This window comes from Coregonus clupeaformis, chromosome 15, assembly GCF_020615455.1.
Source record: "Coregonus clupeaformis isolate EN_2021a chromosome 15, ASM2061545v1, whole genome shotgun sequence".
Taxonomy (NCBI): domain Eukaryota; kingdom Metazoa; phylum Chordata; class Actinopteri; order Salmoniformes; family Salmonidae; genus Coregonus; species Coregonus clupeaformis.
This window is the reverse complement of record NC_059206.1, coordinates 51,206,074-51,232,938: the sequence shown is the minus strand read 5'-3', so window position 1 is coordinate 51,232,938 and position 26,865 is coordinate 51,206,074. Positions and strand designations below refer to the sequence as shown.

Genomic DNA, 26,865 nt, shown 5'->3' with positions numbered 1-26,865 from the left:
CACTTCGCGGCTGAGCCGTTGTTGCTCCTAGACTTTTCCACTTCACAATAACAGCACTTACAGTTGACCGGGGCAGCACTAGCAGGGCTGAAATTTGCTGAACTGACTTGTTGGAAAGGTGGCATCCTATGACGGTGCCACGTTGAAAGTCACTGAGCTCTTCAGTAAGGCCATTCTACTGCCAATGTTTGTCACATGGCTGTGTGCTCGATTTTATACACCTGTCAGCAACGGGTGTGGCTGAAATAGCCAAATCCACTAATTTGAAGGGGTGTCCACATACTTTTGCATATATAGTGTATATACCCAAATTTGACTTCTAATGGTTTTGATAAGATATGTTCCTGTCTTTAGCCCTAGAGGTGTTAATATTGGGTCATTTGTGCACTCCTATAATGCTAGTAGTGTAAACAAAAAACATTCTTACCACCGCATATACATACAATGCCCTCAATCTTCCTCTCTTAAATACCATGTTAAGAGTTTCAGTTCCATTTTTATTCAATAAATTAAGTTAACGGAAATTCTGATTCCAATTGTTCCTCATTAGCACTAGCCTGAACTGACATCAGTGGATGTTATCTGTGCCTTGCGTCCTTTGGTCCCACTGAGTTGTTGCTGTATCAAATAAATACTCATGTGGTTTTTGGAGCCTGGCCATATGTATTGTTCTATTAATTCCCGTCTCAGCAGCCAGGACAGGGCATTCCCATCACATAAACTGTGGGAGATTCTGACTTCTGATTAGAGACCATAACGAGCCAAGACAAGAACAGGGTATTGGGAGGACGTTGTATTTTTGTCCATCTTGTAAAGGAAATGTGTCTTCTTCTCTAAACTTAAACCCCAGAAACACTCAAACAACACATTTTTGCAGTCATTGAATGTCTTCCCGGTAAAATCCTGAGAGGCTATGGGAGCTAGCCAACGCTAGCAGGGGGTCAGCCTGAATTAGTACCTCCCTCTAACATGCAGCATGAATGTGAATAAAACAATACCACATTGACAGTTAAGACCATACTTCCACAGTTACATGATTAAGAATGGCTTATGTAATTTGTATAAAATACAGCTAAATGTCCCTCAGGGGACTCACTGTGCAAGATGAGTGTGTTTACATTTTCTCGCTCCTCCTCAAGGCCCTTCATTGTAGTGTGTGTATGTGTGTGTCTGTGCAGCTTGCGTGCGTGCGTGTCGTCTCTTATGCACCTGCTCCTCATTAGGCTGCCAGATCACCAGATGCTGTTCCTTCATTTAGCTTCTTCTCTGAGGACCACAGTGTGTCTGAACTGAAGACGCTCAGCACACTCTGTTATGCTCCCTGCTTCCACTGTCTGGCCAAAGACTTCAACCCTCACGTGAAAACTATGAATAAGGATAAAAGCCTCATCTTTGGTCATACTGAAGGAGCATGACTGAAACGTTGCCTATACTGCTCTGTCCCACAATGACTGACTGCATTGTCTTTAGAGTGAAATGTTCTCCCCTACCAGGCAACGTTTCAGTCATGCACCTTTAGTAAGACCAAAGATTAGGCTTTTATGCCCGTCTGTCTTTGTTTGTCTGTGTGTGTGTGTCTCTACTGCAGTGTCTGTCTGTCATGGTCCGGATGTCTCTGTAAATTCTGCAGACTCAGGCCTTGTGGCAGAGAGATGGATGTGGCGTGATGGAGCCCGAAGACACACAAACGCACTCTCTCCATCACACTCACACCACCCTGCTGCTCCTTCAGAGTAGAAAATAGTAAAAATAAAGAAAAACCCTTGAATTAATAGGTGTGTCCAAACTTTTGACTGGTACTGTGTGTTATATACACTGCTCAAAAAAACAAAGGGAACACTTAAACAACACAATGTAACTCCAAGTCAATCACACTTCTGTGAAATCAAACTGTCCACTTAGGAAGCAACACTGATTGACAATACATTTCACATGCTGTTGTGCAAATGGAATAGACAACAGGTGGAAATTATAGGCAATTAGCAAGACACCCCCAATAAAGGACTGGTTTTGCAGGTGGTGACCACAGACCACTTCTCAGTTCCTATGCTTCCTGGCTGATGTTTTGGTCACTTTTTAATGCTGGCGGTGCTTTCACTCTAGTGGTAGCATGAGACGGAGTCTACAACCCACACAAGTGGCTCAGGTAGTGCAGCTCATCCAGGATGGCACATCAATGCGAGCTGTGGCAAGAAGGTTTGCTGTGTCTGTCAGGGTAGTGTCCAGAGCATGGAGGCGCTACCAGGAGACAGGCCAGTACATCAGGAGACGTGGAGGAGGCCGTAGGAGGGCAACAACCCAGCAGCAGGACCGCTACCTCCGCCTTTGTGCAAGGAGGAGCAGGAGGAGCACTGCCAGAGCCCCTGCAAAATGACCTCCAGCAGGCCACAAATGTGCATGTGTCTGCTCAAACGGTCAGAAACAGACTCCATGAGGGTGGTATGAGGGCCCGACATCCACAGGTGGGGTTGTGCTTACAGCCCAACACCGTGCAGGACGTTTGGCATTTGCCAGAGAACACCAAGATTGGCAAATTCGCCACTGGCGCCCTGTGCCCTTCACAGATGAAAGCAGGTTCACACTGAGCACGTGACAGATGTGACAGAGTCTGGAGACGCCGTGGAGAACGTTCTGCTGCCTGCAACATCCTCCAGCATGACCGGTTTGGCGGTGGGTCAGTCATGGTGTGGGGTGGCATTTCTTTGGGGGCCGCACAGCCCTCCATGTGCTCGCCAGAGGTAGCCTGACTGCCATTAGGTACCGAGATGAGATCCTCAGACCCCTTGTGAGACCATATGCTGGTGCGGTTGGCCCTGGGTTCCTCCTAATGCAAGACAATGCTAGACCTCATGTGGCTGGAGTGTCAGCAGTTCCTACAAGAGGAAGGCATTGATGCTATGGACTGGCCCGCCCGTTCCCCAGACCTGAATCCAATTGAGCACATCTGGGACATCATGTCTCGCTCCATTCACCAACGCCACGTTGCACCACAGACTGTCCAGGAGTTGGCGGATGCTTTAGTCCAGGTCTGGGAGGAGATCCCTCAGGAGACCATCCGCCACCTCATCAGGAGCATGCCCAGGCGTTGTAGGGAGGTCATACAGGCACGTGGAGGCCACACACACTACTGAGCCTCATTTTGACTTGTTTTAAGGACATTACATCAAAGTTGGATCAGCCTGTAGTGTGGTTTTCCACTTAAATTTTGAGGGTGACTCCAAATCCAGACCTCCATGGGTTGATAAATTTGATTTCCATTGATAATCTTTGTGTGATTTTGTTGTCAGCACATTCAACTATGTAAAAAAAAAGTATTTAATAAGATTATTTCATTCATTCAGATCTAGGATGTTATTTTAGTGTTCCCTTTATTTTTTTGAGCAGTGTATATATATATATATATATATATATATATATATATATATATATATATATATATATATATATATATATATATATATATAATAATGGAGGTGGGTAAAACAGTATGTAAATCCCTGCAGTCTGTTTGTCTGTCTGTCTGTCTGCCTGGATATCAGTTTGCCTGTCTGGATGTGTGCCTATCTTTCTGGCTGGCTGTCTGTCTGCCCGTCCATCAGTCTGTCTCTACCGCAGTGCCCGTCTGTTTGTTTGTGTGTGTGTGTGTGTGTGTGTGTGTGTGTGTCTCTACTGCAGTGTCTGTCTGTCTGTCATGGTCCGGATGTCTCTGTTAATTCTGCAGTCTCAGGCCTCATGGCAGAGAGATGGATGTAGCGTGATGGAGCCCGAAGACACACAAACACACTCTCTCCATCACACTCACACCACCCTGCTGCACCTTCAGAGTCGGACACGCACTTCTCCCCTGTGCTTTGTCCCTCAGCTTACCTGCTCAGCCTGCCACACCAGGGGCTATAAATAGAGGCATCTGAAAGGTGGGGAGTCGACAAGACAACGCTGGGCTCATCCATTATGAGAGAGGGAGATGGAGGGGGTAAGGAGAGAAAGACTGAAAGAGAGAGGAAGACAAAGAGGGAGAGGAGGAGAGTGCCATTGAACTGCTCCTACTTCCCTCCTCTGGCTGGTGATGGGAGCAGGGAAAGGAGGGATGAAGGAAGAGAGGAAAAGAGGGAAGGACGATGCCACAGCTGCACAGGTTTAGTTCAGGTCTCTATCCAATTAGCTCGTCAAAGCACAACAACCAAAAGGCGACACAGGCACTGTGGCACACCTGGCTAGTGTAGTCTACTGATCCAGTCAATGACCCTCACTCAGAATGTGTTGCCTAATGCCTGTACATAGACCTAATCCATTTAACAATCCACAATAATAAATCATTAGTCCGAATTAACTCACACACATAAACGTGCCACTAATTTCAGCAGCTAAAGAGCAACCTGCCCAGCTAGGATCATCCTGAGCATGTTGAAAACAAATCAAACCAATGCAATATCAACAGTGACACAGCCAACTTTGACATGATGAACTGTCTTTGTATGATAATAAATGTAACATACAACAACAACAACAACAACAACAACATACACAACCCTACGGGCAACAAGCCTCCTGAATTCTTCAAGACAAGACTTTGATCATTAGCTGTGTCAGAATGATGCTTCAGGTACTCCCATATAGTGTTGTTTTGCGTATAATGATGCTTCAGGATAGTGACGGGTTTAGCCCTGGTCTTAGTGTTCTGTGGTGTGGTGGGCCTGTGGCAAACACACAGACAGACTAGAGAGACCAAGAGAACAGGCAGGTCATTGTGGGAGCGTTTGTTTTCCGTCTCAGCATGGGGCAAGGTACAGCGCGCGTGGGGCCTGGGCATCAGTAGACCAGCAGCAGCCCCGTGTCTGAACTCTATGGTTTCTGTTTATGGACAGAAGGACTGGGGCACATCTGGAGGCAGTATGGATATATGGGATGGGTGGGGTGGGTGTGGGGTAGGAGGGGAGGGCTTGTGTGTGTGTTCAGTCACCAGCCAACCGGCAGCCGGCCACAGAACATGTAAAGACGGAGAACGCTGCTAGTAGAATCCCTCTCAGCCCACTGTAATCACGGAGACCCTAATAAATTACTTCAACACACAAGCATATGGACAGCACCAGACATTAGGAGGAGGAGAAGGAGGAAGAAGAGGCTGAGAGGAGGTGCCAGTAACAAGTTAAGACATGAGCAAGACATTTGGGCTGAATTTTTTTTTTTTATAGTACCATAGAATTAGCCTAAGTCTGTTAAGCTAACATTCCACTCCATGTCATTGGCCAAAGATGTTTAGCGTGACATGAGTGGCAAGGAGTGGAATGACAGCTGGTACCCAGACTACCATAGAATTACATATAGAACACATAATTTATAGGATCGCTGTGGAAATATCCTCTGGTTCAGGACAGGTTCATCCATGCTGTACTACAGCACCACTATGAGATGAAGCGATTCATTTGAGACTCTGAGGAGAGAACATCCTGTTTCTGTCATGAGGACCTAAGGAGGAGGGGGAGGAGGAGGGGGGGAAGGGGGATAAAGCTGATGTAGAGGATAGAGAATAGTCATTAGTCAGGTAGTGTTTCACCATCACCAACCAGCATAGTCTCCTCAGCAACAGACATATACAGAACTACCATTCTTCATGGCATGGGTATTTCCACAGATATTTCACGTTTGTATACATCATTAGGTATTTCCCATCCCCGATATATAACCCCTGTACTGTACCTGCCTGGCTTGGTATGTGTTGCTATGACAACCAGTCTGCATGGAGGGAGGGTTGCAGTTGAGACTGGCATCATTCACAATGTATACCAGGGGTACTCAACTACTATTTGAGAAGGTCTGGTCACTCAAATGTCCTAGGTGGCAAAGGTCCAGTTGGATATTGTCATTTAAATCGCAACCCCAAACTGATCAAACTGTTCACACCCCTCTTGTTGGCAGTTTTTTTGTTTGTTGCTGTTTTAAAGATAATTTACTGGAATTCTACAAATTTTTGTCATGGGGCGGAGAAAAAGTATTGCAGTTTTAAAGCCAATTTCCTGCAATTCTACACATTTTGACATGTCTTATATTAGCCTAACTTACCTATCTAGCTAACATGGGCTAGTAGTTGATAATCTGGACATTTCTGACAGGTTATAATTAATTTACAGCATTTCACTCACAAAAATTGCTAAAGTTGCGGGAGGGATGGGGGCAACTTCCTGTCGTGAGCGGTGCTCAAGTTCAGAATGGCGGTCAGTCAAAACCCATAGAACGCTGTGAAGCCCAAAGCCTGAGCTCTGACGTCATTTATAAGCATGTTACTGTACAGCCATGGCGTTCCAATTTAGGCGCTTATCAGTGCCCAAATATGCCATTTTGAACCTGTATATGGGTACAAGTGTAAAGGGTTAAATTTAATTATAACTTAAACCTAGGAAGATATTTATACCCAAACCTCTGTGGATAGTACTCAGGATTAGCTGAAAAGGCTCGATAATACCCAAAATGTATAATAACTTAAAGACAGGAATAGACTATTTGTATTATTTTATATGTTCTGTCGAGGTATTACTTTAGGATTGTCTGGAAAGATCTCTTTTGTACCCAAAATGAAAAACTTTAGCTTAGTACCACCTGGTAATGAGGCTGAAACCTTAAATAGAATGTGGGTCAGATACTGTGGTATTTCCTGTTGCCAATGCCATTGAATTCAGTACAATGGTGGAGTGCAGAGAGACAGACAATGTTTTTTGACCCGTGATATTTAGACTAAAGACATACATAACCCACACAAAAGTTCACATTAGTTTACACTATAGACCTACACTACAGGTCAAAAGTTTTAGAACACCTACTCATTCAAGGGTTTCTTTATTTTTACTATTTTCTACATTGTAGAATAATAGTGAAGACATCAAAACTATGACATTCTTGAATGAGTAGGTGTTCTAAAACTTTGAACTTGAATTCTAAATAAATCACAGACAGTGTCACCAGCAAAGCACCCCCACACCATAACACCTCCTCCATGCTTTACCTTGGGAAATACACATGCAGAGATCATCCGTTCACCCACACCGCGTCTCACAAAGACACGGCGGTTTGAACCAAAAATCTCCAATTTGTTCTCCAGACCAAAGGATACATTTCCACCGGTCTAATGTACATTGCTTGTGTTTCTTGGCCCAAGCAAGTCTCTTCTTATTATTGGTGTCCTTTAGTAGTGGTTTCTTTGCAGCAAGGCAAAGGGTGGCTATTTGAAGAATCTCAAATATAAAATATATTTTGATTTGTTTAACACTTTTTTGGTTACTACATGATTCCATATGTGTTATTTCATAGTTTTGATGTCTTCACTATTATTCTACAATATAGAAAATAGTAAAAATAAAGAAAAACCCTTGAACTGAGTAGGTGTTCTAAAACTTTTGACTGGTAGTGTACGTAGATTCACTTTGCCAGTCATATAGCGACTGTCGACAGAGGCTACTATAAACCCAATGTAGAGCATTGTGTATTCAAGGGCATTTTGTCAACAGCAATGTGCAAAACAAATTACTCTCCACAAGTAGGTTGTTTTCAATCTGATGGGGCCGAGAGGAAATCGCTCTCAAAAAGTATCAAAAGAAAGGTGGATATAGAAAATCTAAGTTTCAGGGATGGACAGAGATATGCGTTCATCTTACCATCTTTATCCAATACCAAGCCATTGTGTATTATTTGCAACAAAAATGTTGCTGTTTGCAAAGAATTCAAACTCAGACGTCATTATGAAAGGGGCTCCCAAGTGGCGCAGCGGTCTAAGGCACTGGATCTCAGTGCTAGAGGTGTCACTACAGACCCTGGTTCGATTCCAGGCTGTATCACAAATCCGGCCGTGATTGGGAGTCCCATAGGGCGGCGCACAATTGGCCCAGCGTCGTCCGGGTTTGGCTGGGGTAAGCAGTCATTATAAATAAGAATTTGTTCTTAACTGACTTGCCTAGTTAAATAAAGGTTATATAAACAAAATAAATGAATAAAATGAATCTAAGCATGGTACATTCAAAATGGCCTTCCCACCCCAGACAGACATAGGCCCGACGCAGAAAAATTGAAGCGTTAACTACAAGCTAGTTGTGGCCTGACCCAACAACAGAAGGTCACAAGTGCCTCCCTAAAAGCATCTTGGGTTCTAACCAAACACAACATGCCGTTCACAGACACGGGGGTATTTAAAAAGTGCATGGTGACAGTTTGAGGAATTGGCTACCGACAAGTCTATGGATAGCATAACTGAGTCTGTCAAACAGGTGCCCCTTTCAGCGTCAACAGCCGGCTGCCACGTCCATGCACTGGCAGATGATGTGCATAGGATTGTTCTGGAGGGGCTCAATCAGGCTGAGCACCGATGTAGCACAGTTGTGTGGATATGTCCATTATTTTGAAAGGACATTAATTTAAAGAAGAGCTGCTGGCACTGATTCCCCTCGAAGGACACACCACCGGGGACATCATATTCACAAAGCTGGAAGAACTGTTTATGTAGCATGGCCTGTCAAATCGAAAAAGTAAACGTTGTGGTTACCGACAGCGCTCCTGCTATGGTGGGCAGACACAGGAGCCTGGTCAGCAGGTCGAAGGAATTCGCCCCCCAAATGAATGGCTTGTATTGTCTCATCCATCAGAGTGTGCTGTGTGCCAGACTAAATGGTGAGCTAAAAGATGTGCTGGATAAACTAATGCGCATAATCAACTTTGTCAGGGGGACATCAAGCCGTCATTTTTGCAAGCTTGTGACAGAATCAGAGGCCACCCATGATGATCTCCTGCTTCACAACGACGTGCGCTGGATGAATAAAGGAAAAGCGCTGGAGCGGTTCTGTGAGCTGCATGACCAGGTTGTGGATTTTCTCCGAAAAAGCTAAATGACGGTAGCAGCTGACCACCGTCGTATTCTGGAAATTGAGGAATTCCTCTCCAATGTTGCTTTTTTGGCTGACATATTCTGTCACTTAAATGGGTTAAATCTGCAGTTACAAGGAAGGGGGAAAACAGTTGTGGACATGGTGGAAAAACTTGAGGCCTTTACTAGGAAGCTTGAGTTGTTCGATTTGGACTTGTCATCTGGAAGGCTACTGCACTTCAGCACACTGAAGAAACGACAAGCAGAGGGACCAGGCCGCAGCATTGTCACAGAGGTGATGGAAGATTTCATCAAGCAGCTAAGGGACAACTTCTCCACCAGATTTGAAGACAACAGCATGCCCAAGAATATTATTGCGTTTGTACGTGAACCTCTCGCAGTCCGCCCAGGTGGATAATTCTCCTCCCTTGCTAAGAAAACAATACCCTCGCTGGATGAGGCCGCAATTCAAACTGAGCTGATAGAATTCCAAACACTGAGCCAAATCAGCAATGCGCTCAGGCGTGCCGAGGCACTATGTGCGTTTTGGGTGGCATGCAAGAGGAATACAGCACAATAAAGAAACTTGCATTTTATGTGCTAACAATGTTTGGATAGACTTACATTTACATAAGTACTTTGTTGAAGCACCTTTGGCAGCGATTACAGCCTTGAGTCTTCTTGGGTATGACGAGTTTTCTCTGCAGATCCTCTCAAGCTCTGTCAGGTTGGATGGGGAGTGTCGCTGCACAGCTATTTTCAGGTCTCTCCAGAGATGTTAAATCGGGTTCAAGTCCGGCTCTGGCTGGACCACATTCAGAGCCCCAAAGCCACTCCGGCGTTGTCTTGGCTGTGTGCTTAGGGTCGTTGTCCTGTTGGAAGATGAACCATCGCCCCAGTCTCAGGTCCTGAGCGCTCTGGAGCAGGTTTTCATCAAGGATCTCTCTGTACTTTGCTCCGTTCATCTTTCCCTCGATCTTGACTAGTCTCCCAGTCCCTGCCGCTGAAAAACATCCCCACAGCATGATGCTGCCACCACCATAATTCACCGTAGGGATGGTGCCAGGTTTCCTCCAGACATGACGATTGGCAATCAGGCCAAAGAATTCAATCTTGGTTTCATCAGACCAGAGAATCTTGTTTCTCATGGTCTGAGAGTCCTTTAGGTTCTTTTTGGCAAACTCCAAGCGGGCTGTCAGGGGACTTTTACTGAGGAGTGGCTTCCATCTGGCTACTCTACCATAAAGGCTTGATTGGTGGAGTGCTGCAGAGATGGTTGTCCTTCTGGAAGATTCTCCCATCTCCACAGAGGAACTCTGGAGCTCTGTCAGAGTGACCATCGGGTTCCTGACCAAGGCCCGTCTCCCCCAATTGCTCAGTTTGGCCGGGCGGCCAGCTCTAGGAAGAGTCTTGGTGGATCCAAACTTCTTCCATTTAAGAATGATGGAGGCCACTGTGTTCTTGGGGACCTTTAATCCTGCAGACATGTTTTGGTACACTTCCCCAGATCTGTGCCTCGACACAATCCTGTCTCGGAGCTCTACGGACAATTCCTTCGACCTCATGGCTTGGTTTTTGCTCTGACATGCACTGTAAACTGTGGGACCTTATATAGACAGGTGTGTGCCTTTCCAAATAATGTCCAATACATTTCATTTACCATAGCTGGACTCCAATCAAGTTGTAGAAAAATCTCAAGTATGATCAATGGAAACAGGATGCACCTGAGCTCAATTTTGAGTCTCATAGCAAAGGGTCTGAATACTTACAGTGGGGAAAAAAAGTATTTAGTCAGCCACCAATTGTGCAAGTTCTCCCACTTAAAAAGATGAGAGAGGCCTGTAATTTTCATCATAGGTACACGTCAACCATGACAGACAAATTGAGGAAAAAAAATCCAGAAAATCACATTGTAGGATTTTTAATGAATTTATTTGCAAATTATGGTGGAAAATAAGTATTTGGTCACCTACAAACAAGCAAGATTTCTGGCTCTCACAGACCTGTAACTTCTTCTTTAAGAGGCTCCTCGGTCTTCCACTCGTTACCTGTATTAATGGCACCTGTTTGAACTTGTTATCAGTATAAAAGACACCTGTCCACAACCTCAAACAGTCACACTCCAAACTTCACAATGGCCAAGACCAAAGAGCTGTCAAAGGACACCAAAAACAAAATTGTAGACCTGCACCAGGCTGGGAAGACTGAATCTGCAATAGGTAAGCAGCTTGGTTTGAAGAAATCAACTGTGGGAGCAATTATTAGGAAATGGAAGACATACAAGACCACTGATAATCTCCCTCGATCTGGGGCTCCATGCAAGATCTCACCCCGTGGGGTCAAAATGATCACAAGAACGGTGAGCAAAAATCCCAGAACCACACGGGGGGACCTAGTGAATGACCTGCTGAGAGCTGGGACCAAAGTAACAAAGCCAACCATCAGTAACACACTACGCCGCCAGGGACTCAAATCCTGCAGTGCGAGACGTGTCCCCCTGCTTAAGCCAGTACATGTCCAGGCCCGTCTGAAGTGCATTTGGATGATCCAGAAGAGGATTGGGAGAATGTCATATGGTCAGATGAAACCAAAATATAACTTTTGGTAAAAACTCAACTCGTCGTGTTTGGAGGACAAAGAATGCTGAGTTGCATCCAAAGAACACCATACCTACTGTGAAGCATGGGGTTGGAAACATCATGCTTTGGGGCTGTTTTTCTGCAAAGGGACCAGGACGACTGATCCGTGTAAAGGAAAGAATGAATGGGGCCATGTATCGTGAGATTTTGAGTGAAACCCTCCTTCCATCAGCAAGGGCATTGAAGATGAAACGTGGCTGGGTCTTTCAGCATGACAATGATCCCAAACACACCGCCCGGGCAACGAAGGAGTGGCTCGTAAGAAGCATTTCAAGGTCCTGGAGTGGCCTAGCCAGTCTCCAGATCTCAACCCCATAGAAAATATTTGGAGGGGAGTTGAAAGTCTGTGTTGCCCAGCGACAGCCCCAAAACATCACTGCTCTAGAGGAGATCTGCATGGAGGAATGGGCCAAAATACCAGCAACAGTGTGTGAAAACCTTGTGAAGACTTACAGAAAACGTTTGACCTGTGTCATTGCCAACAAAGGGTATATAACAAAGTATTGAGAAACTTTTGTTATTGACCAAATACTTATTTTCCACCATCATATGCCAATAAATTCATTAAAAATCCTACAATGTGATTTTCTGGATTTTTTTTTTCTATCTTTGTCTGTCATAGTTGACGTTTACCTATGATGAAAATTACAGGCCTCTCTCATCTTTTTAAGTGGGAGAACTTGCACAATTGGTGGCTGACTAAATACTTTTTTTCCCCACTGTATGTAAATAAGGTATAAAAAAACAAAAGTAGTTGGGAAGAGATTTTTGACGTACCGACATAGTGTTTATGAACTGATACGCAAAACGACACCGGATTCAAAACTTTGAATTTTTCAATTTAAATTATTATATAAAATTCTTGCTACCAATATAATGTTATTTATATGGGGGATACAATCTTCCCAGCTCTGCAGATTTTGCTGCGAAGAGACAGAATCATTAGATCATTTGTTTTGGTACTGTCCATTTGTAGCTTGTTTTTGGACACAGGTCCAGGAATGGCTAAAGGATTGCAATATTTACCTAGAGCTAACCTTGCAGATAGCATTAGTGGGTGATCTGAAAAGTCATAGTCAATTGATCAATAACATAATAATACTTTCAGCAAAAATGTTTATTTTCAATTCGCAATCTGTAGAGAGAATAGAAAGGTTCAGAACTTTTGTAAGACATCACAGTACAGTTGAAATATATATATGGCAAATATAAATCCTATATGGATGGTGTTAAGAGATAGATGGGAGGTGTTGAATGGAATTGAAGGATGGGACTAATAACAACTAACAACAAATAATAACAAGATAACTAATAATGTAAGCATACTGTGTCCATAATAAGTATATAGGTTGTAGGTTGGGAGCTTTTGTGAAAGAGCACAGTTAGAAAGATATGGCATATAGAAGCAAACCGGATGGACATCATGAAAATGATCAGAAAGGTTGAGAGTAGAAGAAGTTCAGGAGAAAAAACTAACAAAATATAATTGTTGTAAAATTAACTGTGTCCATAAAATGTAAGTAGCAAGTATAAGCTGGAGGTAGAGGCCTAAGCGTTGTTGTTCACTAGTTTACTCCAAGTAGGGAAAGGGTGGCGGGGTTGGAAAGTAATAAAGGGGAATATATATTTTTTTTATAGGATATGTATGTATGTGTGTATGTATGTGTATATGTGTATATGTGTGTATATGTGTATATGTGTATGTATGTGTATGTATGTATATGTGTATATGTATGTATGTATATGTGTGTGTGTTTTTATATATATATATATATATATATATATATATATATATATATATATATATATATATATATATATATATATATATGTACAGTGAGGGAAAAAAGTATTTGATCCCCTGCTGATTTTGTACTTTTGCCCACTGACAAAGACATGATCAGTCTATAATTTTAATGGTAGGTTTATTTGAACAGTGAGAGACAGAATAACAACAGAAAAATCCAGAAAAACGCATGTCAAAAATGTCATAAATTGATTTGCATTTTAATTAGGGAAATAAGTATTTGACCACTCTGCAAAACATGACTTAGTACTTGGTGGCAAAACCCTTGTTGGCAATCAGAGGTCAGACGTTTCTTGTAGTTGGCCACCAGGTTTGCACACATCTCAGGAGGGATTTTGTCCCACTCCTCATTGAAGATCTTCTCCAAGTCATTAAGGTTTCGAGGCTGACGTTTGGCAACTCGAACCTTCAGCTCCCTCCACAGATTTTCTATGGGATTAAGGTCCGGAGACTGGCTAGGCACCTCCAGGACCTTAATGTGCTTCTTCTTTAGCCACTCCTTTGTTGCCTTGGCCGTGTGTTTTGGGTCATTGTCATGCTGGAATACCCATCCACGACCCATCTTCAATGCCCTGGCTGAGGGAAGGAGGTTCGCACCCAAGATTTGACGGTACATGGCCCCGTCCATCGTCCCTTTGATGCGGTGAAGTTGTCCTGTCCCCTTAGCAGAAAAACACCCCCAAAGCATAATGTTTCCACCTCCATGTTTGACGGTGGGGATGGTGATCTTGGGGTCATAGGCAGCATTCCTCCTCCTCCAAACACGGCGAGTTGAGTTGATGCCAAAGAGCTCAATTTTGGTCTCATCTGACCACAACACTTTCACCCAGTTCTCCTCTGAATCATTCAGATGTTCATTGGGCAAACTTCAGACGGGCCTGTATATGTGCTTTCTTGAGCAGGGGGACCTTGCGGGCGCTGCAGGATTTCAGTCCTTCACGGCGTAGTGTGTTACCAATTGTTTTCTTGGTGACTATGGTCCCAGCTGCCTTGAGATCATTGACAAGATCCTCCCGTGTAGTTCTGGGCTGATTCCTCACCGTTCTCATGATCATTGCAACTCCACGAGGTGAGATCTTGCATGGAGCCCCAGGCCGAGGGAGATTGACAGTTCTTTTGTGTTTCTTCCATTTGCAAATAATCGCACCAACTTGTCACCTTCTCACCAAGCTGCTTGGCAATGGTCTTGTAGCCCATTCCAGCCTTGTGTAGGTCTACAATCTTGTCCCTGACATCCTTGGAGAGCTCTTTGGTCTTGGCCATGGTGGAGAGTTTGGAATCTGATTGATTGCTTCTGTGGACAGGTGTCTTTTATACAGGTAACAAGCGGAGGTTAGGAGCACTCCCTTTAAGGGTGTGCTCCTAATCTCAGCTCGTTACCTGTATAAAAGACACCTGGGAGCCAGAAATCTTTCTGATTGAAAGGGGGTCAAATACTTATTTCCCTCATTACAATGCAAATCAATTCATAAAATTTTTGACATAAGTTTTTCTGGATTTTTTGGTTGTTATTCTGTCTCTCACTGTTCAAATAAACCTACCATTAAAATTATAGACTGATCATTTCCTTGTCAGTGGGCAAACGTACAAAATCAGCAGGGAATCAAATACGTTTTTCCCTCACTGTATATGTATGTGTGTGTGTATATATATATATATATATACAGTGGGGAAAAAAAGTATTTAGTCAGCCACCAATTGTGCAAGTTCTCCCACTTAAAAAGATGAGAGAGGCCTGTAATTTTCATCATAGGTACACGTCAACTATGACAGACAAAATGAGAAAAAAAAATCCAGAAAATCACATTGTAGGATTTTTAATGAATTTATTTGCAAATTATGGTGGAAAATAAGTATTTGGTCAATAACAAAAGTTTCTCAATACTTTATACCCTTTGTTGGCAATGACACAGGTCAAACGTTTTCTGTAAGTCTTCACAAGGTTTTCACACACTGTTGCTGGTATTTTGGCCCATTCCTCCATGCAGATATCCTCTAGAGCAGTGATGTTTTGGGGCTGTCGCTGGGCAACACAGACTTTCAACTCCCTCCAAAGATTTTCTATGGGGTTGAGATCTGGAGACTGGCTAGGCCACTCCAGGACCTTGAAATGCTTCTTACGAAGCCACTCCTTCGTTGCCCGGCGGTGTGTTTGGGATCATTGTCATGCTGAAAGACCCAGCCACGTTTCATCTTCAATGTCCTTGCTGATGGAAGGAGGTTTTCACTCAAAATCTCACGATACATGGCCCCATTCATTCTTTCCTTTACACGGATCAGTCGTCCTGGTCCCTTTGCAGAAAAAAACAGCCCCAAAGCATGATGTTTCCACCCCCATGCTTCACAGTAGGTATGGTGTTCTTTGGATGCAACTCAGCATTCTTTGTCCTCCAAACACGACGAGTTGAGTTTTTACCAAAAAGTTCTATTTTGGTTTCATCTGACCATATGACATTCTCCCAATCCTCTTCTGGATCATCCAAATGCACTCTAGCAAACTTCAGACGGGCCTGGACATGTACTGGCTTAAGCAGAGGGACACGTCTTGCACTGCAGGATTTGAGTCCCTGGCGGCGTAGTGTGTTACTGATGGTAGGCTTTGTTACTTTGGTCCCAGCTCTCTGCAGGTCATTCACTAGGTCCCCCCGTGTGGTTCTGGGATTTTTGCTCACCGTTCTTGTGATCATTTTGACCCCACGGGTGTGATCTTGCGTGGAGCCCCAGATCGAGGGAGATTATCAGTGGTCTTATATGTCTTCCATTTCCTAATAATTGCTCCCACAGTTGATTTCTTCAAACCAAGCTGCTTACCTATTGCATATTCAGTCTTCCCAGCCTGGTGCAGGTCTACAATTTTGTTTCTGGTGTCCTTTGACAGCTCTTTGGTCTTGGCCTTAGTGGAGTTTGGAGTGTGACTGTTTGAGGTTGTGGACAGGTGTCTTTTATACTGATAACAAGTTCAAACAGGTGCCATTAATACAGGTAACGAGTGGAGGACAGAGGAGCCTCTTAAAGAAGAAGTTACAGGTCTGTGAGAGCCAGAAATCTTGCTTGTTTGTAGGTGACCAAATACTAATTTTCCACCATAATTTGCAAATAAATTCATAAAAAATCCTACAATGTGATTTTCTGGATTTTTTTTCTCAATTTGTCTGTCATAGTTGACGTGTACCTATGATGAAAATTACAGGCCTCTCTCATCTTTTTAAGTGGGAGAACTCGCACAATTGGTGGCTGACTAAATACTTTTTTCCCCACTGTGTATATATATATATATATATATATAATAGAGGTCTGTAAAAGAAATCCAGAAAATCACATTGTATGATTTTTAAATAATTAATTTGCATTTTATTGCATGACATAAGTATTTGATACATCAGAGAAGCAGAACTTAATATTTGATACAGAAACCTTTGTTTGCAATTACAGAGATCATACGTTTCCTGTAGGTCTTGACCAGGTTTGCACACACTGCAGCAGGGATTTTGGCCCACTCCTCCATACAGACCTTCTCCAGATCCTTCAGGTTGGGGGCTGTCGCTGGGCAATACGGACTTTCAGCTCCCCTCCAAAGATGTTCTATTGGGTTCAGGTCTGGAGACTGGCTAGGCCACTCCAGGACCTTGAGATGCTTCTTCACGGAGCCACTCCTTAGTTGCCCTGGCTGTGTGTTTCGGTCGTTGTCATGCTGGAAGACCCAGCCACGACCCATCCTCAATGCTCTTACTGAGGGAAGGAGGTTGTTGGCCAAGATCTCGCGATACATGGCCCCATCCATCCTCCCCTCAATACGGTGCAGTCGTCCTGTCCCCTTTGCAAAAAAGCATCCCCAAAGAATGATGTTTCCACCTACATGCTTCACGGTTGGGATGGTGTTCTTGGGGTTGTACTCATCCTTCTTCTTCCTCCAAACACGGCGAGTGGAGTTTAGACCAAAAAGCTCAATTTTTGTCTCATCAGACCACATGCCCTTCTCCCATTCCTCCTCTGGATCATCCAGATGGTCATTGGCAAACTTCAGACGGGCCTGGACATGCGCTGGCTTGAGCAGGGGGACCTTGCGTGCGCTGCAGGATTTTAATCCATGATGGTGTAGTGTGTTACTAATGGTTTTCTTTGAGACTGTGGTCCCAGCTCTCTTCAGGTCATTGACCAGGTCCTGCCGTGTAGTTCTGGGCTGATCCCTCACCTTCCTCATGATCATTGATGCCCCACGAGGTGAGATCTTGCATGGAGCCCCAGACCGAGGGTGATTGACCGTCATCTTGAACTTCTTCCATTTTCTAATAATTGCGCTAACAGTTGTTGCCTTCTCACCAAGCTGCTTGCCTATTGTCCTGTAGCCCATCCCAGCCTTGTGCAGGTCTACAATTTTATCCCTGATGTCCTTACACAGCTCTCTGGTCTTGGCCATTGTGGAGAGGTTGGAGTCTGTTTGATTGAGTGTGTGGACAGGTGTCTTTTATACAGGTAACGAGTTCAAACAGGTGCAGTTAATACAGGTAATGAGTGGAGAACAGGAGGGCTTCTTAAAGAAAAACGAACAGGTCTGTGAGAGCCGGAATTCTTACTGGTTGGTAGGTGATCAAATACTTATGTCATGCAATAAAATGCAAATTAATTACTTAAAAATCATACAATGTGATTTTCTGGATTTTTGTTTTAGATTCCGTCTCTCACAGTTGAAGTGTACCTATGATAAAAATTACAGACCTCTACATGCTTTGTAAGTAGGAAAACCTGCAAAATCTGCAGTGTATCAAATACTTGTTCTCCCCCACTGTATGTACATCTGTTGCTATGTGCCACTTGCATAACAAGTTAGCTATATTTTCAGCACCAGGCGCAATTCACCACCTATTTATTGATTGTGCTGCGGTTGCAACTTTACGTTTTGGCACCATAAAATGGTCCGCTGCCTGCTTTATTAGTTGACTGTCTCCTGCATTCTCTCTCCTCATGAATGAAGTTAAAATGTAACCTTTTTATTATTTAGGTGGGGTAACTGCCTTCTTGGGACATTGCATTTGGGACTTTTTGCATTGCGGGTCCAAGATTTTTGTATTACTATAAAAAATTATAATATTCATAATTAATTTGGGGGGCCAAATAATATTGCCAACAAAAAATCCTGGCATAGCGTCGATCATTGAATAGCTTATACTATTGAACAGTTAACCTTTTGGTCACATGAGTGACCAGTTCAAACATCTGAGTTGATCTATGGAATAAGGTGGCCAACAGGCGTTGCAGGCCATGTGTTGTTTACCAATCCCCCTTCAAGAAAGAAATGAAAAACCTTATAAAGGGATCAATTCATAGTTGTGACCTGGCATGGCCTCCATATTAGGATATCAGATGACCAGTGGACAGTTGACATCATGTGAGTGACCAGTTCACAGTTCATCCAACATCTGACAGTTACAACATTTAGCATATGGAAGTGCCTTCATCAGTGACACTAAGGCTTCATTTTCTGTGTTCTGCCGCAAACTAACACTGTCCGTCGCGCCTCTCCTATGTGACTGCCTGGTGCTATGCCTTCACTCTTTTATGAGAGATAGAGAGAGACAGAGAGAAGGGGGAGGAGAAAGAGAGAGGGGGGAGGAGAGAGGAGAGAGGAGAGAAAAATGGAGAGAGAGAGAGAGAGAGAGAGAGAGAGAGAGAGAGGGGGTGAGACGAGAGAGAGAGAGCGAGAGAGGGAGAGAAGGAGAGAGAGGAGAGAGGGGGGGGTGGAGAGAGAGAGAGGGTGAGGAGAGAGAGAAGGGGTGAGGACAGAGTGTGTGAGAGAGAGGGAGAGTGTGAGAGAGCGTGAGAGAGTGGGGAACAGGAAAGTATGTGGGTAATGCCGCCGATGCCGGTCACTTATGACATGATTAGTCCATACTTAGCTACAGACGTACAAGGCTCTCTGCTTGGTACAGTACACTGAGGTCACAGGGTAGGCTTTATCAATTGGGGCAATGTATGGGTTTCGATGCACAAGGAGGGGACAAAGACAAAGGATTTGAAAGGGGCAGGCCAGGCAGAAGTACAATGACAGCACAGGTCAGGACCTCCTGTCCAGAGCTATGGGTGAATACAAGGACAAGTAAACAAAGAGAGAGGAGAGGACAGGCTGTACACACAGGGACACAGATGGATGTAATGTGCCACTTCCAGACAGTACAAAGACTAACAATCAGTGCAAAGAAAAGCAACAAAACAATAAGGGTTCTCATTTAGCTACAGTACAGCATGGTTTTGGTTAACAATCACTCAGTAGCCACTAGACTAATACCACCCAAAATAAAATTCCTTATGCATTAACTAAATTCAAACAAATTGTACATGTGGATTCAAATTACTAGTAGTATCTCTATGTATCTCTTTGCTAAGAATAGTTTATTCTAAAATAAAGTAGTGTCCTTGATATGTTACCACCACACATTTAGGAGTTTAAATAAAGTTTTGTTTATATAAAAAAAGAAAGAAACAAAGAAAATAGGTTATGTTTATGATTCCAACGTGATTCCTCTCCTCAGTGAGTAGTGTAATGTCCTGGTTGAATCTGCAAGAGAACACCTAATGTCTCATGTTTGGAGTCATCAGGCACAAGCAGTCCTACTTAAGAGGCTAAATAAAGCATAAATTGTCTCAGCGGTCCATCTCACTCTCTTGTGTGTGTGTGAGAAAAAGAGAGTGTGTAAGTGTGTGTGTGGCGTGCTCCACAAACCTCCACTGTCTGACAGAACATACAGTGCATTCGGAAAGTATTCCACATTTTGTTACGTTACAGCCTAATACTAAAATTGATTCAACATTTTTTTTTCTTCTCATCTATCTACACACAATACTCCATAACGGCGAAGCGAAAACAGGTTTAGATTTTTTTGCTAATTTATTAAAAATATAAAAAATTAATATCTTATTTACATAATTATTCAGACCCTTTGCAATGAGACACGACATTAAGCTCAGGTGCATCCTGTTTCCATTCATCATCCTTGAGATGTTTCTACTACTTGATTGGAGCACCTGTGGTAAATTCAACTGATTGGACATTATTTGGAAAGGCACACACCTGTCTATATAAGGTCCCACAGTTTACAGTGCATGTCAGAGCAAAAACCAAGCCATGACGTCAAAGGAATTGTCCGTAGAGCTCAGAGGCAGGATTGTGTCGAGGCACAGATCTGGGGAAGGGTAACAAAAAATGTCTGCAGCATTGAAGGTCCCCAAGAACACAGCGGCCTCCATTATTCAATGGAAGAAGTTTGGAACCACCAAGACTCTTCCCTGAGCTGGCAGCCCCGCCAAACTGAGCAATCGGGGGAGAAGGGCCTTGGTCAGGGAGGTGACCAATAACCCCATGGTCACTCTGACAGAGCTCTAGAGTTCCTCTGTGGAGATCGGAGAACCTTCCAGAAGGACAACCGTCTCTGCAGCACTCCACCAATCAGGCCTTTTGGGTAGAGTAGCCAGGTGGAAGCCGCTCCTCAGTAAAAGTAAAAGGCACATGACAGCCCGCTTGGAGTTTGCCAAAAGGCACCTAAAGACTCAGACCATGAGAAACAAGATTCTCTGGTCTGATGAAATCAAGATTGAAGTCTTTGGCCTGCACGCCAAGCGTCACGTCTGGAAGAAACCTGTCACCATCCCTACGGTGAAGCATAGTGGGGGCAGCATCATGCTGTGGGTTGTTTTTCAGCGGCAGGGACTCGGAGACTAGTCAAGATCAAAGGAAAGATGAACGGAGCAAAGTACAGAGAGATCCTTGATGAAAACCTGCTCCGGAGCGCTCAGCACCTCAGACTGGGGCGAAGGTTCACCTTCCAACAGGACAAGGACCCTAAGCACACAGCCAAGACAACACAGTAGTGGCATTGGGACAAGTCTCTGAATGTCCTTGAGTGGCCCAGCCAGAGCCCGGACGAGAACCCGATCGAACATCTCGAGACCTGAAAACAGCTGTGCAGCGATGCTCCCCATCCAACCTGACAGAGCTTGAGGATCTGCAGAGAAGAATGGGAGAAACTCTCCAAATACAGGTGTGCCAAGCTTGTAGCGTCATACCCAAAAAGACTTGAGGCTGTAATCGCTGCCAAAGGTGCTTCAACAATGTACTGAGTAGAGGGTCTGAAAACGTATGTAAATGTTATATTTCAGTTACATTTTTTTATAAATCTGCAAACATTTCTAAAAACCTGATTTTGCTTTGTCATTATGGGTTATTGTGTGTAGATTGAGGGGAAAAAACAATTTAATCCATTTTAGAATAAGGCTGTAACGTAACAAAATGTGGAAAAAGTCAAGGGGTCTGAATGCTTTCCGAATGCACTGTAAATCTATCTAGAGCTCCCACCCCGGTGAAGTCTCTTTCTCTTATCCCGATCAATATCACACCATCATCTTCTCAGCACTACGACGGACAGCAGGATACAGTGGCCATATATACTCTTACCAACAATACTTACCAACAGATGCTTTTCTTACAAAGCTATTATCAAATGAGCTTGTTATCAAAGTGTTGGTGGGGACTGAACAGAAAATAGACGCACACACTAATCTCTCATCGAGAGACAGCAAATGACCAAATTACACAAGATTTTAGTTCTGGGTTAACCGAGACAGCACACACACACACACAACTCCTGTAATGTGATGGAGTTTATTTGAGGATAAGGACAGGGACATGAACGGGAACAGGAGTGCAGGGAGGGTGGATAACATCTTGTTGCCACCTGGGACCCTGGCGTGGGCGCCGCGGGATGTTGACTTTACATAATGGCAGTTGACATGGCTGAGGCTGAAGTCAGGAAAAACACTGCGTGCCCCGCGCCAAACCAACAAACAAACTGCAGGGCAAACTAAGTCACCACAGCTTAACAGTTTACACACTAACTAGCTGTGTGGTCAACAAACAATGTATGGGATGCTTAGCATTTTGTTTTGTACTGAACTGTACTGTTGGCTGCTGTGTGGACTGGACACTTAAGGCAATGAGTAAAATTAGAATCTCTTGTTACAGTTCGTGTATAATGTTCTCATGTCCTTTTAAGAGCCATAATCATTGGTCAAGGTGAATTTGAAAACTTGAATGTTCAATCATCATCAAAAAGACAAGACGGCCGCTGGAGGAGGGGAAGGTGAGCTGGAGTTTTAGTCAGATGAATTACTTGCTAATGTACAGTCTCTGGACAATAAACTTTGTGAGCTCAGATTTCCTACCAGAGAGATACGAGAGACTAACGTAATCTGCCTTAGAGAGTTGGTTGACGCGAGAAGTGCTTGATCAGGCTATACAGCCTACAGGGTTCTCCGTACATCGCACGGACATGGTAAAAGCGCTTTGCGGGAAAAACAAAGGCGGTGATCAACAACTCCTGGTGTGATTATAGGAATGTACAAACACTTAAGAGTTTCTGTTCCTCTGACCTGGAATACCTCACGATCAAATGCCGACCCCATTGTCATTCAAAAATCATGTTAAACATCATTATTGCACACAGAGTCCATGCAACTCATTACGTGACTTGTTAAGCAAGTTTTTACTCAATAACTTATTTATGCTTGCCATAAGACATTTAAGCTTTTCATTTTTTTATAAATTATAAACATTTCTAAAAACATTATTCCCCTTTGACATTATGGGATATTGTGTGTAGGCCAGTGACACAGACTCTTAAATGTAACCCATTTTAAATTCAGGCTAACACAACAACATTCGGAAAAAGTCAATTGGTGTAAATACTTTCTGATGGCACTGTATGTGTGAATGCTGTTAAACAACTAACGCTCAGCTTTTAACACCACAGTGCCCTCCAAGCTTGTCACTAAGCTCGGGGCCTTGGGTCTGAACTCCTCCCTGTGCAACTCGATCCTAGATTTCCTGACAAGCCGACCCCAGGTGGTGAGAGTAGCCAACAACACCTCCGCCACACTGATCCTCAAGATGGGGGACCCCAGGGGTGTGTGCTCAGCCCCCTCCTGTACTCCCTCTTTACCCATGACTGCGTGGCCAAACACGGCTCCAACTAAATTATCAAGTTTGCTGACGATACGACAGTGGTAGGCCTGATTATTAACAATGACGAGACAGCCTACAGGGAGGAGGTTAGAGCCCTGGCAGAGTTGTGCCAGGAAAATAACCTCTCCCTCACATCAACAAGGAGTTTATCGTAGACTACAGGAGACAGAAGAGAGAGCAAGCCCCCTTCCTCATCGACGGGGCCGCAGTGGAAAGGGTCAAAAGCTTCAAGTTCCTCTGCGTGCACATCACTGAGGACCTAAAATGTGACTTGTTTCAGGAAACTAGGCGTATGTCGCGGGTCACTACTTCACGAGAACGTAAACTTTCTTTAAAAATCTAAACGCGTTTTTTGGCAGAAATGTATTCTGGAACATGTGAACTTTCATGTGCCTTAATAACAAACTTTTATGCCATCTGTAAATACGGATAAAATTGTTAAATTACGAGCATAGTTAGTTAAGCCACAGAAAAACACAGCAACCTTCCCACTAGCCATGATTGGCTGAGATAATGAATGGGCTGGACATGCCGAGAGAGGAGTTCGGATTGATCTGCCCAATAGCACGCTTCTGTCTATTTGAGCTGGTCAGCATGTGCAGGTAATCCTGTCTAACGCAGCTTTAAAAAAAAATAATGGTGTAGTGGAGCTGCATAAGTGTTGCTCTCCACTTTCTGGAGGATCGAGATTTGAAATCAGTGGAAAGAGTATAATAGCTAAAGAGAAGGAGAAAACACCTGTCTCCGGATTACATCTTCAAACTAAGGGCAACCATGGCATCCATGACAGGGACACGCGTCCATCCATGCATGATGTATACGTGTAAAATAGTCTAGCTAGTTACATTTTCAGATATTACACGTTTCTAATTTTGACAGAAAGTGGTTTCATTTCAAGTTTAAGTGTACTGTTAGTTAGCTAGCTAACGTTAGCTGGCTGGCTCGCAAGCTAAAGTTACGTGTATGTTCTTATTATTCGTATCTCAGAGCCATTTGCTTGGCTAGTTATAGCTTAATGTTAGCTAGCTAATATTGAACCACCTGCAGATTCATGTAGGGTAGTAACATCATGAGTTGGGATTGTTCATTGTTTAGCTAGCTAGCTAACATTAGCTAGCTAGCTAGCTAACATTAGCTGGCTGGCTCGCTAGCTAACTTTACATGTATGATCTTATTATTCGTATCTCAGAGCCATTTGCTTGGCTAGTTATAGCCTAATGTTAGCTAGCTTACATTGAACCTGGTTGGTTAGCTACCTGCAGATTCATGCAGGGTAGTAACGTCATGAGTTGGGATTTTGGTTCATTATTTACCTAACTAGCTAGCTAGCTACAAGTAACCATTTCGGGTGCGTTCGTAAATTCAGTCTGAGTATGCCAGAGTGCAGAATAACTGATGAATTTACGAACGCTCAACACCAGTTGAATATGGCCGACATCAGTAAACGTCGGCAAAAAAAGCGTAATTACAGTCACCAACGCTCTGGATAACATGAAAACAGCCTAACCAGCTCTGCTAGGGCGAGTAAAATGGTCAGTGGGGTGTTCTCTAGTAGAGCTGGTTAGAGAACACCCCAATGAGAGAACACCCCACTGACCATTTTACTCGCCCTAGCAGAGCTGGTTAGGCTGATTTCATGTTATCCAGAGCTTTGAGAATACCTCACTGACCATTTTACTCGCCTTAGCAGAGCTGGTTAGGCTGTTTTCATGTTATCCAGAGGTAAACAATGAACCATAATCCCAATTTTGTGTCTGGAAGTAGCTAGCAATCTAGCCAATGTTAGCTTGGGTGCTTGACTGCTGTAGTGAGGTCAGAACGCTCGGATCAACCCTACTCATCAGCCAGAGCGTCCAGTGTGCGCTCCGAACACTCAGGGAGCGAAACGAGATGGGTGGGGCTAAAGCTTAAGAGGGTGTAAACGATGCTGAATGGGTGTAGACAAAGAAGAGCTCTTCAGTAGGTACCAAAACATTCAAAGGCCATTTTCTCAAAAGTGAGATTACAAGTTATTCAACTTTCAAAGCAGAATTACTTTCCCATTGTTCCTCAAATGCAGTGTATGATACACCATTTTGTAGCTCTGTGTCTCTGCTTTCATCCAATGTAAAAAATATAATTTCAAATGTTGCTAAATAAAACCGAATCAAGGCGGTCGGTCACAAATGGTCTCGCCACACCATCATTGTGGTGAAGAAGGTGCAACAGCGCATCTACAACCTCAGGCCGCTAAAGAAATTCAACATGGAAAGGAAAGTGGGACACCTAGTCAGTTGCACAACTGAATGCATTCAACCAAAATGTGTCTCCCGTATTTAACCCAACCTCACAAACTTCTATAGATGCACCATTGAGAGCATTCTGTCGGGCTGCATCTGATGCCTGATACGGCAACTGTTCCGCCCTCAACCGCATGGCTCTCCAGAGAATGGTGTGGGCAGCCCAACGCATCACCAGGGGTACGCTGCCTGCCCTCCAGGACATCTACAGCACCCGGTGTCAAAGGAAGGCCAAGATGAAGATCATTAAAGGACCTCAGCCACCCGAGCCACAGACTGTTCACTCAGATACCGTCCGACAGACGGAGACAGTACAGGTGCATCAGAGCTAAGACAGAGAGACAAAAAACGGCTTATTTTACCAGGCCATCACTGTTGAACAGCCATCACAAGTGTTTTCCGATTAGCACCACTTTTCTACTTCACATTAACTAGGCTACTTTTCATTTTAAAGTTTCAATTTGCTAGTCCATCGAGCCCTCTCCCGCTAGAATGAACGATATGCATCTTCTAGAGATCTATTGACAGGCTAGGCGCCTGGTAGTCACAAAGCGAGCAATGACAGGGAAACACAGCAGAGAGGAAGAGGTGAATCGAGAGGTTTCACTCTTGCCAAAATATGTCCAGAATAAGCCCAATGCAATGGATCTAAGCTTGCAATGGATCTAAGCTTGTAGCCTGCTGTCCCACCTTTGGGACGACTCCCATTGTCAGGGCGGAGACATGAGCATCTCGTTATTATAGAATGGGTAATTAACAATAAGCTGGTCTTAAATACATCTAAAACCAAAGGCATTGTATTTGGTTCAAAAAATTATCTTTGACCTAAACCTCAACTGGAGCTGTCCGTAAAGGGTGAGACCATTGAACAAGATGAAGAAGAACAAGATGAAGAAGCTGAACTCCTAGGAGTAATATTGGATGGTCAGTTATCATGGTCAAGTCAAATTGACAAAGTTGTTATGAAGATGGGGAGAGGTATGTCTGTTATAAAAATATGTTCTGCGTTTTTGACACAAAGATCAACCTCGCCCTTAACTGCACACAAAGAACTAACGTCAACAACATGCATGATAGTCTTTCATGGTTGAGGAGAAATGTCCTACTTCTCTTCTAGTCTTTGTCTGTGTTGAAAATGCCTAACCACTTGTATAATATATTTGCATACACCTCAAACAGACATACATACCCCATCAGACACGCCACTATGGGTTTCTTCACAGTACCCAAAACAAAAACAGATTTAACGTGTCGCAAGTTATGTATAGAGCCATGTCACCGTG

General features: G+C 43.8%; 1 protein-coding gene across 4 annotated transcripts in view; it reads right to left on the bottom strand.

Moving 5' to 3' along the window:
- LOC121582857 (rab GTPase-activating protein 1) overlaps window positions 1-26,865 on the bottom strand; it is a 142,620-nt gene that overhangs the window by 65,664 nt on the left and 50,091 nt on the right. The gene's annotated exons all lie outside the window — the stretch shown is intronic.